Source organism: Perognathus longimembris, chromosome 28 (assembly GCF_023159225.1).
Source record: "Perognathus longimembris pacificus isolate PPM17 chromosome 28, ASM2315922v1, whole genome shotgun sequence".
Classification (NCBI taxonomy): domain Eukaryota; kingdom Metazoa; phylum Chordata; class Mammalia; order Rodentia; family Heteromyidae; genus Perognathus; species Perognathus longimembris.
Window position 1 is genome coordinate 79,407,030 of NC_063188.1, and position 16,560 is coordinate 79,423,589.

General features: G+C 42.5%; 1 long non-coding RNA gene across 1 annotated transcript in view; it reads left to right on the forward strand.

Moving 5' to 3' along the window:
• The first annotated feature begins 322 nt into the window (after positions 1–322).
• LOC125343680 overlaps positions 323–16,560 on the forward strand; it is a 56,901-nt gene continuing 40,663 nt past the window's right edge. The window contains exon 1 of the long non-coding RNA XR_007209365.1: positions 323–441. This is a non-coding gene — a long non-coding RNA (uncharacterized LOC125343680). The remainder of the gene's footprint in view (positions 442–16,560) is intronic.

Sequence of the window (16,560 nt, forward strand, 5' to 3'; positions counted from 1 at the left end):
TGACCCTGCCCACTGCTGACTGGCTGCACCCCCCCACATCCTCCCTCCTACCACAGGTCTGCTCGCCACGGGCCCTGGTTTGCACACCTACCTACTGCCCACTGCACACCTGCCACCTGCATGCCGCCCATATGCCAGCCCGCTGCTTACAATGTACTCGCACGCCGCCTGCCGGCCGTCATCAGCACTGCAAGCTTCCAGCTCACCTGGAAGGTTGAGTTGGGTCCCCAGTGCCTCCAACTTCCAGGCTCCGCCCACTTCGTCAAGCCCACAGCTGCTCACTTTGCTTCTGGTGACTTCTTCCACTCCTCCTGGGGGGCCGGGGTGGGCGACTTCCCTGAGAAGCCGCCAGCTGCGACAGGCATGGGACTCCATGAGGTGGAGATTCCTCCCAGTGTGGAATTCCAACCTTGCTCCACCCTCTCCTGGCCGACTTGAAAGGTAGGGAGAAGGCTGGTGGGTGTATAAAATCTCGAAGCGCACTCTTGACTGAGGCCCTTTAGGCTTGGAGATCCTATAATAAAGCCAAGGGACAATTAGCAACCCAATTGTCCCATTGCAAGCAAACTGCTTGACCATGCAAATGATTTTCTTTTTCAGTTTGTCAGTCTTCTCCCAGTGAGTCACTGATGCAGATGTTGCTATGTGGATATGTTGTTGATATTAGAAAACAAAATCCTAATCGGTTGATTAAAAGAGGAGAGATTAGGTTGGATCATCTAATTACTGAAACTGGCAGAATCACTTGGAAAAGCTTTCATTCAAACCTAAGGGAGAGGGAAGGAGAAAGATGATGAGATAGATAGATAGAGAGATAGATAGAGAGAGAGAGAGATATTTGTAACTGTAGCTTAGGAAATTAGGATGAATTCACAAATACTCAATTTCCTTAAAATGAATGGATGCCCTTTTGTCTTTTGCCTATTTTCCATATTAAAGATAATAGTTCTATTTCAAAATATGCTGCTTGGTGCATGCTAAAATATTGGTAATATTTTAGACTTACTTCTTTATATTCAATTAATTTCAGAAGGAGTTGTAAAAAAAAGTTTATGACACACACACACCACATAGACTTCACCTAGTTTTCCCCATAGGGCATATCTTATAGGTAATAGGAAGGTCAGATCTGGCCAGCGCCATCATTGACTGTGGAGGGGTGTCAGATTGACTCTAGCTGAGATTAGAGCAGAAGCCAACTCCATCTTCACTAAGATCTTCCCCACCCTATCCAGGGAAGCTCCCCTTTATTATGATAAGATATGTAAATTGACCACCTGAGGCCTGGGAGTATCAAGGGAACCTGTGCCCTCCCATGAGTAGGCATATCCATCTGATGTCAAATCCATGTCCCCTCCCATGAGTGGGCATATCCACCTGACGTCAAATCCATGCGCCAATTCTAACTAGAATGATAGGTTGGTCCAAACAGATACCATGAGACAGACTATAACTCTATTGCCCACCTGCGTGTGGCCTAGCATGCTCTGTAAGTGCTGTGTCCTCATTGGCCACCTGCATGTGGCAAGTTTGACTGTGATGTTTGCCTTATAACCAGGCTGGAAGGCCACACGTGGCCGCTCCCGAGTCTGGGCTGCACATGTTCAGGCAGTTCTGGCTTCCGAATCTGGGCTGCGACCCTGCACATGTGGTCGGCAGTTTCGGTTCCCAAGTCTGGGCTGCGACCAAAATGGGAGTCTCAGATTTTGGCCTGCTGTGTAGCTAGCTAGGATTGCAAGTGGGAGCCACTACCTCTCAAATATACTTCTCATTTTAATCTCCTACAAATAAAATGAGCTAGGCACTGGTGACTCACGCCTGTAATTTTAACTATTCAGGAGGCTGAGACATAGAGGATGGAGATTGGAAGCTAACTGGGGAAGAAAACTCAGCATGAATCCCATCGCTAATTCACTGTTCCACCCCCCAAACCAGACTAGAGGTGTGGTTCCATTAACAAAAGAGCTGAGTGAGCACTTAAAGCCCTGCACACACACACACACACACACACACACACACACACACACACACACACACTCCCCACACACAGAGAAATAAACAAGCAAAAATAAATGGCAATCTAGGTGCCAGTGGCTCATATGTATAATCCTAGCTACTTGGAAAGCTGAGATGAGGAATTATGCTTCAAGGCCAGTTGGTTTAGAAAATTTTTTAGAGAATTCAAGTGAAAGCTGCCACCTGGTGGCCAAATACTGTTATCCTAAATGTGAAGGGGAGCCTAAAATAGACACAGTACAACACAAGTGCACCCCTGGACAGGAATCAAGATTCTTATCTATTAACAAACAAAACAAAATGAAAACAAAACAAAAGCAAATAGCAAATCCAGGCGCCATTGGCTCACACCTGTAATACTAAATACCCAGGAGACTGAGATCTTTTGCACCAGTGGCTCACACCTCTAATGCTAAATACCCAGGAGACAGAGATCTGACGATCCCATTTTGGGTTTCCTCTTGTTTCCAACTGACATCTAAAGCTCTGGAAGTGGAGCTGTGGCTCAAGGGGTAGAGCACCAGCCTTGGGGAAAAAAGACTCAGAGAGAGGCCCAGGCCTGGACTTGAAGCTCCAGGTTCATAACCAAAACCAAAACCAAAACCAAACACAAGAAAACAAAGAAAAAACTAGAAAAAAAGAATAAGAAAAACTGACAAACCTTTCAGACAGTTCCCTTTTGTATTCCCACTAGCAATGAATGCGAGATCAGCTTCATCACATCTCTCTCGGTGTTTGATATTCTCCTCATGGAGTCATACTGATAGATGTGTGGTGACCTTAAAATGGCTTTTCGATTATGTCCAGTGATGTTAAACATCTTTGCAAGTTGTCTGTGAGATGTGAAACTATTTTCTTATTCTGTATTTGGTCTATCTATTTACTTACCAAAGATGTTTTTCAGAACAGAAATGTTCATTTTTCAGACACCTCATTGTTCTAGTTTTAGGTTGTTATGTTGTGTTTTCGTGACTTATCTACAGATCTACATTTAATTAGTCCTAGGTACTGAAGATTTTGTCTACTGCTTTCTTCTAGAAATATTGACGGTTTTTACTTTAATAAATTATAATGTTTTAATTTATAGTTTTATAACTCACTTTGGCTTTTATAATAAAATAAATTTTTAATTTTTAAAAATTTTATTAGCTTAAATGAATTGCACAATCATACCATTGACATACATGCACGTAATGCATTTTACTCTGCTCAAATTCCATTTCCTTTGGTTTCCATTTATTTATGTATATATTTATTTTTGGTAGTACAGATATCAAGTGAAGGGCATCACATTCACTAGGCTGGAACTGTGCTTCTTGACCAAAATTTCCAGACTTGCTTTCTGAGGGATTTTTGTTAAAGAGATGGAGTATAGTAGTTTCCTGCCCAGGCATTGTTGGAGGCTGCATTTTTCCAGATTTGTCCTTCCTGAGCAACAAAGATTATAGGTATGAACCATGAACACCTGGCTTATATTATTCTTTCTTCTTGAAATTATTGTTCATTGTTATTATAAAGGTGATGTGCAGAGTAGTTATTGTTTCACAAGTCAAGCAATGAGTGCATTTCTTTTGGGACAGTGTCACCCCTTCCATTGCCTTATTCCAGTTTTTCTCTCCCTCCCACCCTCAAGTTGTATAGCTCATTATCAACATAGTGAATACTGAGTACCACTGCTTCATTTGTTCACCCTTTTTCTCTCCATTTCTGTGTCCCTCTCACCTTCAACAGAGATGGAAAAAAGGAACTAACAAAAATCCCCATGTTTCCATTTCTTGGAGTTCATTTTGATAAAGATCATTTTATATGATCAGAGGCACAGAGCATTGAGGTTTTGTGTTTCTCTTCTAAAACTATCTGTCTTAGATCTCACTGATATTATTTTTTCTTAACCCTCTTTTCTTCTCTCCTTTAGACAGATTTCAGTAAGATTCATCTTGACATTTTTATAACAAGATAAAATAAATTTTACCTCACTCCTTTGTGAATTAATTTTTTGCCAGTCCTGGTACTGGAAGGGGAGGGACTAGCTGCATACTAGAGATAAGGCGATAAGCTGCCCATCATAGTGATGTCACAGAACTTCCTCTATGGGCAGTCATCACATCCCATAGGACTGCCCTTTGGGCCTGGCCCAGTGCCATTTTGACACACACACACACACACACACACACACACACACACACACGTGTGGCCAAGGCAGAAGGCAGGGCTGGTTTGCTACCTCTTCCGGTTTTGGATCCGGAAGGGTGTAAGAGTGGCTAACAGCCATGCAGCCCTAGGCCAGGAGCAGAGGCAGGCCTCTTGGTACTGCCCCTTAAAGGTATAGCCAGAGCTCAACATCTCCCCCTTTTGTTTTTTAAAATAGCAGGGAGCACTGTAAACATAAGGCTCATATAGACATGAGACAAATGTTGACATAAGATATATGTGGGGCCTCTTCCACAAAAAGGGGGGTAAGTGAAGGGGCCACCCATTTGGCTCAGTCTTGAGAAATTGGAGTCCTTAGCCCGTTTCTGCGCCACTCAAGATAATGCAGACAACATTCCCCTCTTCTGGCGGTGAGGCAGAAGCAGGTTCAAGCTTTAGCTACTCTGGTTGTCCATAGCAGCCAAGGCGCTAGTAACTTAACATGTGGCTAGTAAAACATTTTATCATAAGCATTGAGGCAAAGTGTCAAAAACCTCAACTCCTATTTCCCTCCAACTAGAACCCCTACATTTAGAAGCAGGGGAAAGACAAAAGGGAAATAACACGTTAATAATACTCCATTCCAATTTTTTTAAGACTGTAGGCAATATTGCCACAGCAAAACATTATGCCAGAAAAGACGTCAAGCAGAGTCCAGGAAGCAAACAGGGAAGGGAAGCTGGCTGCCTCCAGTGTCATCTACTGCTGATGCATGCAGGCAGGCTTCCCATATTCCCATGGAAGAGCAGAAGAAATCCAGCATGGTCCTTGTTCTCCTAGAGAGAACAAGAAGACATTTCTCCAGAGCGAGTGCTCTGGGCTTGGTTTCCCAATCGGGAAAGGCACAAACAAGACTCCTTCCTGCACTAATTTGGGAATATTTAAAAAAAATTTGTGTGCAAATTTAAGATATTTAATGTAAGCATAGTTGTCCTTAACTGGTCATGAGGGCTGTTGCCCCCCTTTTTTTTCTATTAATGACACAGGAGGGCACCAGGCTGGGAGTATGGGCGAAGGTCATTTCTTCTGGAACTACTTCCTGCTGAAAGGGGGCGAAGTAGTCAGGGGCCCCTGATTTGCCTGGTACTGTCCAGTGTGGTTGGTAAAAGTCCTCATCATTACTACGAGAATGGTTATTAGGGCCAGAGGGTGTCATGGTCTCCTCTGGCCAGCTCCTGTAGCTTGGGCATATCAGGAAGTCCCTAGGGCTGGGGCCTCCAGGGTCGAGATCTGCGTTGGGCACAGCAGTGTAGAAGGATGATGGCCTTGAACTGCAAGTTCCCAGGTGGTGACCTCAGTGAGGGATGTTATTCTGTTAAAAGAGACTTTTGAAAAGGTCAGGCAAAAGGCTGGTCCGGTTTGGAGTAGCCAGTCAGAGGGTAAAAAAAAAAAAAAATATATATATATATATATATATATATATGCATATATACAACTGGCAGAAAAAGGAAAATGGACAGGTATGGGCATTGGGTAGGTACAACTATTCCTCCTGATCTCCCGGCTCTGATTAGTTTTGAAAGGGCGAGACAAGGCGATTCCGTTTAGGATTTGACATAATTCTCCTCTTACTCCTCTCCATATCCCTGTTTCCTGGACCGGCTGAGTCCCAGGAGTTCAGGCGCTTGTTGCTGGGATGGCATGTTCTCATCGGCATTCACAGAATTTGAACTCAGGGCCTGAGCACTGTCCCTGAGTACTTTTGCTCGAGGCTAGTGCTCTACCACTTGAGCCATGGTGCTGCTTTCAGCATTTCTCTGGTTCTCTTGAGCCAAGCTTCCAGTCTGGCTCTTTGCTGGTTAATTGGGAGTTGGAGTTTTAGAGAGATTTTCTGCCCGGGCTGGCTTTGAACTGCAATCCGAGGTGTTCTAGCCATAAAAGCCCTTTTTATATCCAATTAAAGCAACAAGGAGAACAATAGGAACAGAGCCCCACCTGTAACTTGTGGAGAAATGACCAACAACTCCTTGTCAGAGTTCTGTCATAACACTTAGAGAATAGCAGACTGAACGAGATCTATGTGCTATTAATTTAAATCATACCATTTGATCTTACTGGCAGGCGGAAGAGAGCACAAATGAATAATAATTAGGAGGGCAAAAGGTCAGGACAATGTAAAAGTCTCAACTTCAGTGAATCTGAAGTGGCTGTGTCTTCCATCCCAAATTAGCAGGCCAGCAGGAGAGATGGGTTTTATCTGGGTAAGGCTCTAGTAGGATCTCAGAGAGTCCTCTGGACAGGCTGTCACACCTACTGCAAGATTCTACACAGACTGTTGAAAGACATTTGAAATCCCCCAGTTTTTCCTGGTTGGTTGCTCTGAGTATTATCTGGCTTTTGGAGGCTGATACCCTTCTGGTTCAAGCAGGGAAAAAGGATTTTCCTAGTCACAAAATCCACACGGCTAGCACACATTTTTAACCTGTATTCTGTGAAGCAAAATGTTAATTTTTGGGTCAGGAAAATTTAGGTTAATAGTCACATTTGTATAAAAAGATTCTGATCCCTCAATCTTAAAAGAGTTTCAAGCGAGTTAACGCAGTATTTAGAAGGCAGTAATTTTTAAACCATGATGCTAGATCTTATATGCTTTTATCCACAGACAAACAGACAGACAAACATATACAGACGCAGTTGTACACCAGCTTTGAGCGCTCTTAAAATTGCTTTTTTGATTGGCCATGTAAGTTTTCTGGAATTCCAGTGGCAAAATGATATTATTTTGCCCATATTTTAGTAGCAAAATAAAAAATCTTTCCAGCAAACCAAAATTTTCACGGATTATCTGAGAAGCTACATTTTAAGAAACCAGTTTGTAGACAGGACATGAACAGAATAGACACGTGGCAGGCTTAACACAGCAAAACATCTTTAAGCCCCTGCCTAGCATTCGGGGATTTGGCATGCCCATCACCTGGGGTGAGGGTGGGAGGAGGCCACCCCAGAGCCTATCAAACATTAACAATAAAAATCTAAGGCCTTTTTTGTCTAGCAGGCCCCAGAAGCGGTAAGGGAGGGGAAGGGCGAGTAAAGGCAGCCAGGCCAAATGCACACGCTGCCACCTCCGCTCTCTGGGGCCGCTGCCGCCAGTGGGGGGGGGGGGGTGGCTCCCTTTTTCCTCAGCCACCGCTGGGCCAAAAACAGCGCGAGGATCCGGCAACACCTGCTCCGTGCCAGCGGCCTGGGAGAGATGCTCTCTACACGCTGCTGCCGCCGTTCGTCCCACGCGTCCTGTACCTGGAACGCGGGGGGGGGGGGGGGTCCTGGTTCATATGGCAGCACCTGTTCTGCACGTCGCCGGCCTCCCCGCCTCCGCTGCTGCCCTGCGCTTGGCTCCAAGGCTAGGGCACCTTTGGGCTGACCTGGCCCTGTGCACCGCGCCAGCCCCGGGCACTGCTGGGGCCGCAGCTGCCGCCAGCACCACAACCACCACCACCCCCAGTGCCTCTCTGCCGCACTGGCTGCGGGACCTAGATCTCCTGCCCCTCTAGCTGTGAAGCCGCCTCGGGACCCGCACGTGAGCCCATCCGCCCCAGGCAGTGGAAAATCTGTTCCTCTCCCTAGCAGCCCATTTAAAAAGGCCAGCAGCATGTTCTGAAATCCCTCGGTCCTCAGCCCGAGTGTCCTACAAGTCCAATCCAGTATTTCTGGAGCATGAATCTACTTTGGCTCTGCCCCACCAATCCACTGATGGGGGGAACTACACACACCCGGAAAATACCATTCATGACCTAAGGGCTTGCGGTTCAATCTACGTTTCCCATGGGCTTTGTGCCCCACGTTTAGGCACCATTCTGTCAGGACCCCTTTCACCCTCGTGAGTATTCCGCCCTGTCCCGCCGGGTGGAAAGCTAGAGTGCGGCCCAATGTGCAAACCTTGGCAGTGTGTAGTCTCGAGACACCCCTCCTCCCCTCGCACACTTAAAGAACGACACAGGAGTCACGCAGGCGTTTCGTGGTAAGCTTCTGGAACTTCCACCGGTTTTACTCAGGGGAGGGGTTTATATAACAGTAATGGCGGCAGGAAGGGGAGGGACTAGCTGCATACTAGAGATAAGGCGATAAGCTGCCCATCATAGTGATGTCACAGAACTTCCTCTATGGGCGGTCATTACGTCCCATAGGACCGCCCCTTGGGCCTGGCCCGGTGCCATTTTGACACACACACACACACACACACACACTCACACGGCCCAGGCAGAAGGCGGGGCTGGTTTGCTACCTCTTCAGGTTCTGGACTCAGAAGGGGGTAGGAGTGGATAACAGCCATACAGTCCCAGGGCGGGAGAAGAGGCAGGCCTCTCAGGACTGCCCCTTAAAGGTATAGCCAGAGCCCAACAGTTATAGAAAGGACATTCTTCGTTTTTTTCTTTCTTTTTTCTTTTTGGTCGTTGGGCTTTAACTCTGGCTTGGCTACTGTTACTGAGCTCTTCAGCTCAAGGTTAGCACTCTATCACTTGAGCCACAGTGCCACTTCTGATTTTCTGTTTGATAACTGGAGATAAGAGTCCCCTCGACCTCCCTGCTTAGCTGGCTTTGAGGCATTATCTCCAGATCTCAGCCTCCTGAGTATCTAGAATTATAGGTGTAAGCCACTCGTACCTGGGGAAATACTACTTAGTAAAAGACTTTATTTTCTGGGCTGAGAGCACAGCTCACGTGGAAGAGCATCTGCCCTATAGATGCTTAAAAATATTTTGTGAATATCTTCTCATGCATTTATTTTGAGCATTTAATCTGAACAGAATTTTTGGGCTTATGCAAAACTTTATGGTTCTTAATTTTTGACGGTGCTCACAGCTGAACCCAGACTTTCATGCTTACTTGGTTGGTGTTTTTTAGCACTTGAGTCAGTCTACCAGCCTTACTTTTGGCCAGTTAGTTTGGGAATGGCGTCTACAGCACTTCTCTTCCTGGGCTTGCTTCATAATGAGAGCAGCCAGATCTCAGCCTCATGAGGAGATAAGTTTACAGACATGAGCTCCTGGCATCAGGCAAGTCTAATATCTTTATTGTTTTTTCTGTCCTGTCAGTTTCTCGGCTTCTCACTCCTGTTTTCCTTTTCTTGTTGTATTGCAGGGATTAGAATATTTGGACTTATTTAGTGTTTGCAGTGCAGTTTGTATACTTTCCTTCATAGTCATTCTAGTTATGAAAATATGTGTATGTAATTAATCTTAGTCTACTGTTACTATTTTTGACTTCCACTAAAGTAGAAGTTACTGTATTTAGGGTTGTCCTTAAATCCTCCTACTCGGGGAACATATTTGGTTTTGGTAGTACTGAGATTTGAACTCAGAGCTTGGTGTTTGGTGAACAGTTGTTCTACCCTTTTATGCACATGTCCAGCTCTTGAGGTATAAATTTCGCAACTATTTCTCTTATATAGAGGGAACCCAACATAAGATGGTATTACAACTTTTCCTTCAACAATTCAACAAGATTTAAAATTCACAAGCATAGGTATGTCTATTATATTCACCCTGAGTTTTACACATTTCCTGGGATTCTTTCTAAAGTTTCTGGCCAGTTTCTGGTAAGGAGAGTTTCTTTCAGACCGTCATTATTGATATAGGTATTGGTATTTTTTTTCTTTTCCTAGGACTTACTGTAGAAATTTAACAAAAATACCCCAGAGGTGACTGGAGCTTGAGGCTTGACAGCCGCAGTTGCTGCAGGGTTGTGACTGGGAGCATCTGAGGTATTAATAACAGCTCTTCACACCTGCAATTGAAAAATGGCCTCCAACGAAACCGTATTACCAAAAAGAATTATGAAGAGGAATGAAAATTCTGAGGAAGCAGGACTTGAGGAATTTGAGGTGGAGAAAATAGTAGACCAGTGTGTATTAGATGGGCAGGTACAATATCTCCTGAAATGGAAGGGCTATCCAGATGCTGATAATACCTGGGGACCAGAAGAGCATTTAAATTGCCCAGAGTTAATGGAGGATTTTCTAAGTTCTTAAAATTATATTTTATTTAGCAGTGAATCCTATGGTAGCACATCAGGGTATGAAAGAGAGGCTGGTGACTACCCTCGAGGGTTCGCTAGGGGGCTTGAGCCTGAAGAAATACTTGGTGCCATAAAACATATGGGATTATTGATGCTCCTCATGAAGTGGAAATATTTTGACCAACCTGAGTGGGTTCTGGCAAAAGAGGCTAATGTTCAATGCCCTGAAGTTGTAATTGCTTTTTATGAAGCAAAACTGCCTTGACCTGAAAGATGAAGTGCATTGATATTTATACATTCATTAAAAATATCTGTATATATACAATCTGAGTGTTGTGTTTTGCATTACTGTTATGAAACAATAACTACATTCTAATGAAGTAAGTTTCTTATGATAGTTTTGAAATACCATTTGTGGTGCTCTGGAGATTGTTTTTCATGAAATATAATAAAGGATTTCTGGAGTTGCTTAATCCATCAGAATACAATATTTGCTTACAGGCTACATTTCCTCAGTATTCAAGATCAGTTATTCAAATGTTATTCAATTTTTTTCATTACTCAATCAGAAGAACTGTCTTTAACTGCTATTTTCAAGTCCATTCCAATTGTTTTTTGCTTATTGAATGTGTGTATACATAACACATGTTCACCTTTTTATTTGGAGATTTTGTTTATTTGGAGGTACTGGATACCACACCGTATTCAGCCAAATGACCCATCACTAAGTTATATCCCTAACCCTAGTTTTGTTTCTGAGACTGTGTGCCTGGGCAGCTCATGCTGACATAATGCTGGCCTCAAACCTTAAGTGCTCCTGACTCAGCCATAAAATTGTAAATGCAATAGGTTATTAGAAAATTTTTCTGAAATGAGCCAGACAACTTGAGTAATTACCACATTGTAATCTCAGTGTATACTGGTTATGTAATTTTTAATAATGGTGAACGGTGGCCAATAAGGCCTTTTTTATTATTTAAATAAATTAGTAAGCCAAAAAAAACTTAGTGAGCCACGTGCATTGGCTTATTCCTGTCATTCTAGCCACTCTGGAAGCTGAGAACAGAGGATTGAATTAGGAAATCCCTCAGACATTTACCTCCAATTAACTACTCAGAAAGGAGTCAGAAGGATCGCTGTGGCTCAAGTGATAGAGATCTACCTTGATCAGAAAAGCTCTGGGACACTGCATATTTCTGAATCCTGGTTCTGGAGCTTTGAGACTTACAATAGAAGATGGAACTCTCAACAAAACAACCCAATGCACAGGAATGGGAATCCGTGGCTCATGACTGTAATCCTACCTTCTCAGGTGGCTGAGATATTAGCATGATGATTTCAAGCCAGGGTGGGCAGGAAAACCTGTGAGAATATTATCACTGATTAGATATACATAGCATATGATAGTAACTATGGCTCAAGAGGTAGAACTATAGTCTTGAGTGACCTAGAGAAGGGACAGCAACCAGTATCTGGGGTTGTCTCCCTAGCTAAATATTTGAAAGAAAGGCTTCTTTGGAATAGCCCAATATCTATGCCCTTATGAATTCATAGGTGATGCTAAGTGAAATGAACTCCATGTTATAGAAACAAGTGTTATATCATCATTGTAATTATTTTCAACATGCCATGTGAAACCATACCCTTTTTTTCTCTCTTATTCCCTTCCTGTGCTTTTACCTGTGCTATCACTGTATCTCATCTTAGTACCTTGGATATGTATATACATGTATTAGATCTACGGAAGGGAAAGGGAACACCAAAACCAAGAGACAAAAGATAAAAATACAAACGATTCCAAAAGCAATACTTACAAAACCACTGGGTGTAAACCAACTCTACAACTCCAGGGGGTGGGGGTGGGGAATAGGGAAGAGGGGTGGATGTGGGGGAAAATGAGGAGGAGGTAGCAAGTTGAACAAGAAATATACCCACTGCCTTACATATGAAATTGTAACCCCTCTGTAATTCACTTTGGCAATAAGGGGGAAAAAAGAGTTTAACCAAAAAAGAAAAAAGAAAGGTTTCTTTGGAACTTTTGTTCCTGAGGTCTTAGTGCACACATGATCACCCCCTGCTTTGCTGTTGGGACGTGAGATTTCTCTTGGTTAGTTGGAGTTTTGAAGCTCATGGACTTTTGTGCCCAGGCTGAGATATTGTGAAGTGGAGCCAAGATTATTACCTCATGGTGGTTCAGAAGTATATTCAGACAATAGGGACACATTGTCAATGAGCTAACCTCCTCCCAGTGTACAGAAATGGAGGTTTTCCACTTTCAACAGTCCACTGTCTGGTGACCATATTTTTCACAAATGGGCCTTTGCAAATCATCCCAGATCCAAACTGTAGGACAACGCTCTAATTTGCACGAACTTTAATTTTTTTCTTTCTTTTTCTATTTTACTCTGCTAGTTTGAGTGAACAAGTGTTTTCTAGAATGGGCTTGGTTCTGGATCCTAAAAACAAAGAGATATAGGATGAGCTTACCAAACTTTAGTGTGATAGCCAGGTGCAAGTGAATTTTCCCCCACATTCTAGCTGCTCTGGAGTCTGACACCTTAGTATTCTGATTCAAAGCTATTCCAGGCAGCAAAGCCACAAGTGGAGCTGTGTGTGGATCAAGTGGTAGAGCACTAGCCTTGAGCAAAATAGTTGCTTCATTACTAGCATAAATGAACATACAAAACATCCTTTTGCATGTGTCAATCTTACTTCTATATAAGAACCATTAAAATATTCCTTGTGAGGATAAACAAAATGTAGGCATCAAGAATTATCCAATAAGAAGTCATTTTATTATAGGGCTATGAGACCTGTTCTGACCAATATTCTGAGTGGTCACAACGTAGAGTTAGACTCTGTATAAGCAGAAATCTCAAAGCAATAACATTTCTAACATGCACAGAGAGGAAGAACACAGTTTTTATATCTAACTGTAGTCATCAGACCAGAACAGAAGGTTGTAGCCCAGCATTAATTTGTGGTACCACAGTGGCATTGAATTTTAATAAAGCCTCTGTTGTTAAAGTGGTGATTCTGGTGACTGTGGTGGCCACTCTTCTTATGCTAGCGAATCCTGTGCCATAGCTGTGTATGTGTGTGTGTGGGGGATTTGCATAGATAGAATACAATCTGTGTGCCAATGGTCAAAATGATTTTTAGGCCTTGAAAGATTCTATACTGCAAACTTTTATGTGAGAGTTGATGGAAGCTGGGTTGGGAATGTGGCTTGGTGGCAGTGTGCTTGCTTAGCACCAATGAAGCTGTGGGTTGGATTCCTCAGTACCACATAAATAGAAAAAGTCAGATGTGGCACTCTGGCTTAAGTGGTCAAACTCTAGCCTTGAGCAAGAGAACCTCAGGGATGGTGCCCAGGAACTAATTTCAAGCCAGAAGACTGGCAAAAAAATGTTGATGGAAGATAAAAAGCTGATATTTATCTTTGTCTCACGTTGCTGTTAGGATATTCCTGCAGTCATAAAATTGTATGGGAAGTTATGTAAACTAAGAGTAGGATATCAAAGCCTCTGTGAGCATTTAGGAACTTGAATTTTCAGAGAGGCTACCCATTTGCAGAACTGGTCAGAGGTGCTCACTCGGCATAATTTGTTTGCACATATGTAGTGCATCCTGAGATAAGAAGTCTCATGATTTCCAGACTGTGCACAGACGGGTTGACAGAGCAGGCCTGCCAGCTCTACTTTGAAAAGCCCCATAGCAACACAAATCTCTGGATGGGTATGGAACTTAGATTTGGAGAACGTTAGCACCAAATCTGAGTAGGAATTAAGGACTGTTAAGTGGTTCTCAAGCCATGTATACAGTGTGTCTATGCTGTGGTTTGCTATTAGGAGTCTGACAATTTGTAAAGTGCTTGGCAGGGGTGTCCACATGACCAATCCCCAATAATGTCTCAGGAATTGAATTTCCAGCAAGCTTCTCTGATGATAACATTTCACTCATGTTGTTAGGACTTGTTGCTTTAGGAATTACACATGCTAAGTGACTCTACTTAGGGGGGCATCGTGGAGATCTGATATTAATATTTAGTTATTCCTGCTTTTGAAAATGCAGATTTCTATATTATACTGTTCTCTGCCTTTCAATACTTTAAGTCTCTGTGCTATTATTCCTCAAAATAGTTTGTTATAGGGAGGACATACTTCATTTCTTTTTTTTTTTTTTTGTATTGTAGGTCGTTGGGCTTTAACTCGGCTTGGTTGCTGTCACTGAGCTCTTCAGCTCAAGGTTAGCACTCTACCACTTGAGCCACAGTGCCACTTCCGGTTTTCTGTTTGCTAATTGGAGATAAGAGTCCCCTGGACTTCCCTGCTTAGCTGGCTTTGAGGCATGATCTGCAGATCTCAGCCTCCTGAGTATCTAGAATTATAGGGGTAAGCCACTGGCACCTGGGGAAATACTACTGTTTAAAAGACTTTATTTCCTGGACTGAGAGCACTGCTCACATGGACGAGCATCTGCCCTAAAAATGCTTAAAAATATTTTGTGAATATTTTTTCATGCATTTATTTTGAGCATTTAATCTGAACAGAATTTTTGGGCTTATGCAAAGCTTTATGATTCTTAATTTTTTACGGTGATGACAGTTGAATCCAAACTTTCATGCTTACTTGGCTGGTGCTTTAGCACTTGAGTCAGTCTACCAACTTACTTTTGGCTAGCTAGTTTGGGAATGACATCTACAGCACTTTTCTTCCTGGGCTTGCCTCAAAATGAGAGCAGCCAGATCTCAGCCTCATGAGGAGATAAGTTTATAGACATGAGCTACTGGCATCAGGCAAGTCTAATATTTTTATTACTTTTTGTGACCTGTCAGTTTCTCTGTTTCTCACTCCTGTTTTCTTTTTCTGGTTCTATTGCAGGGAGTAGAATATTTGGCCCTATTTAGTATTTGCAGTAGAGTTTGTATACTTTTCTTCGTAGTCATTCTAGTTATAAAGATATATGTATATAACTAATCTTAGTCTACTGTTATTACATTTGACTTCTACTGAAGTAGAAGTTACTATGTTTAGGGTTTTCCTTAAATCCTCCTACTCAGGGAATTAGTTTGGTTTTGGTGGTACTGTGATTTGAACTCAGAGCCTGGTGTTTGGTGAACAGTTGTTCTACCTTCTCATGCACATGTCCAGCTCTTGAAGTATACATTTCTCAGCTATTTCTTTTATATAGAGGGAACCCAACTTCAGATGGCCTTACAACTTTTCCTTCAACAATTCAACAAGTTTTAAAGTTACACAAGCTTAGGTGTCTCTATTATATTCACCCTGAGTTTTATGCATTTCCTGGGTTTCTTTCTAATCTTTCTTTCCAGTTTCTGGTAAGGAGAATTTCTTTTATTCTGTCATTATTGATATAGGTATTGGTGTTTTTTTTTCTTTTCCTAGGACGTACTGTAGAAATTTAACAAAAATCCCCCATAGGTGACTGGAGCTTGAGGCTTGACAGCCACAGTTGCTGCAGGGTCATGACTGGCTCTTCGCACCTGCAGTTTAAAAGTGGCCTCCAAGGAAATAATACTACCAAAAAGAATTACAAAAAATGAAAATTCTGAAGAATCTTAACTTGAGGAATTTGAGGTGGAGAAAATAGTAGACCAGCGTGTATTAGATGGGCAGGTACCATATCTCCTGAAATCGAAGGGCTATCCAGATGCTGATAATACCTGGGAATCAGAAGAGCATTTAAATTGCCCAGAGTGGAGGCATGGAGGATTTTCTAAATTCTCAAAATGATATTTTATGTAACGATGAATCCTATGATAGCACATCAGGGTATGAAAGAGGTGCTGGTGACTACCCTCGAGGGTTCACTAGGGGGCTTGAACCTCAACAAATACTTGGTGCCAGAAAGCATATGGGATTATTGATGCTCCTCAAGAAGTGGAAAAATTGTGACCAACCTGAATGGATTCTGACAAAAGAGGTTAATGTTCAATGCCCTGAAGTTGTAATTGCTTTTTATGAAGCAAAACTGCCTTGACCTGAAAGATGAAATGCATTGAAATTTAAATTCAGTTATATATGCATTCATTAAAAATATGTGTATATATAATCTTAGTGTTGTGTTTTGCATTACTGTTATGAAACAATAATGACATTCTAATGAAGTAACTTTCCTATGATAGTTTTGAAATAACATTTGTGGCACTCTGGATATTGCTTTCCATGAAATATAATAAAGGATTTCTGGAGTTGCTTAACCCATCAGAATACAATAGTTGCTTACAGGCTACATTTCCTCAGTATTCAAGGTCAGGTATTCAAATGTTATTCAACTTTTTCATTACTCAATCAAAAGAACTGTCTTTAACTGCTTTTTAAAAATCCATCCCAATTGTTATTTGTTTGTTTTGTGTGTGTGTGTGTGTGTGTGTGT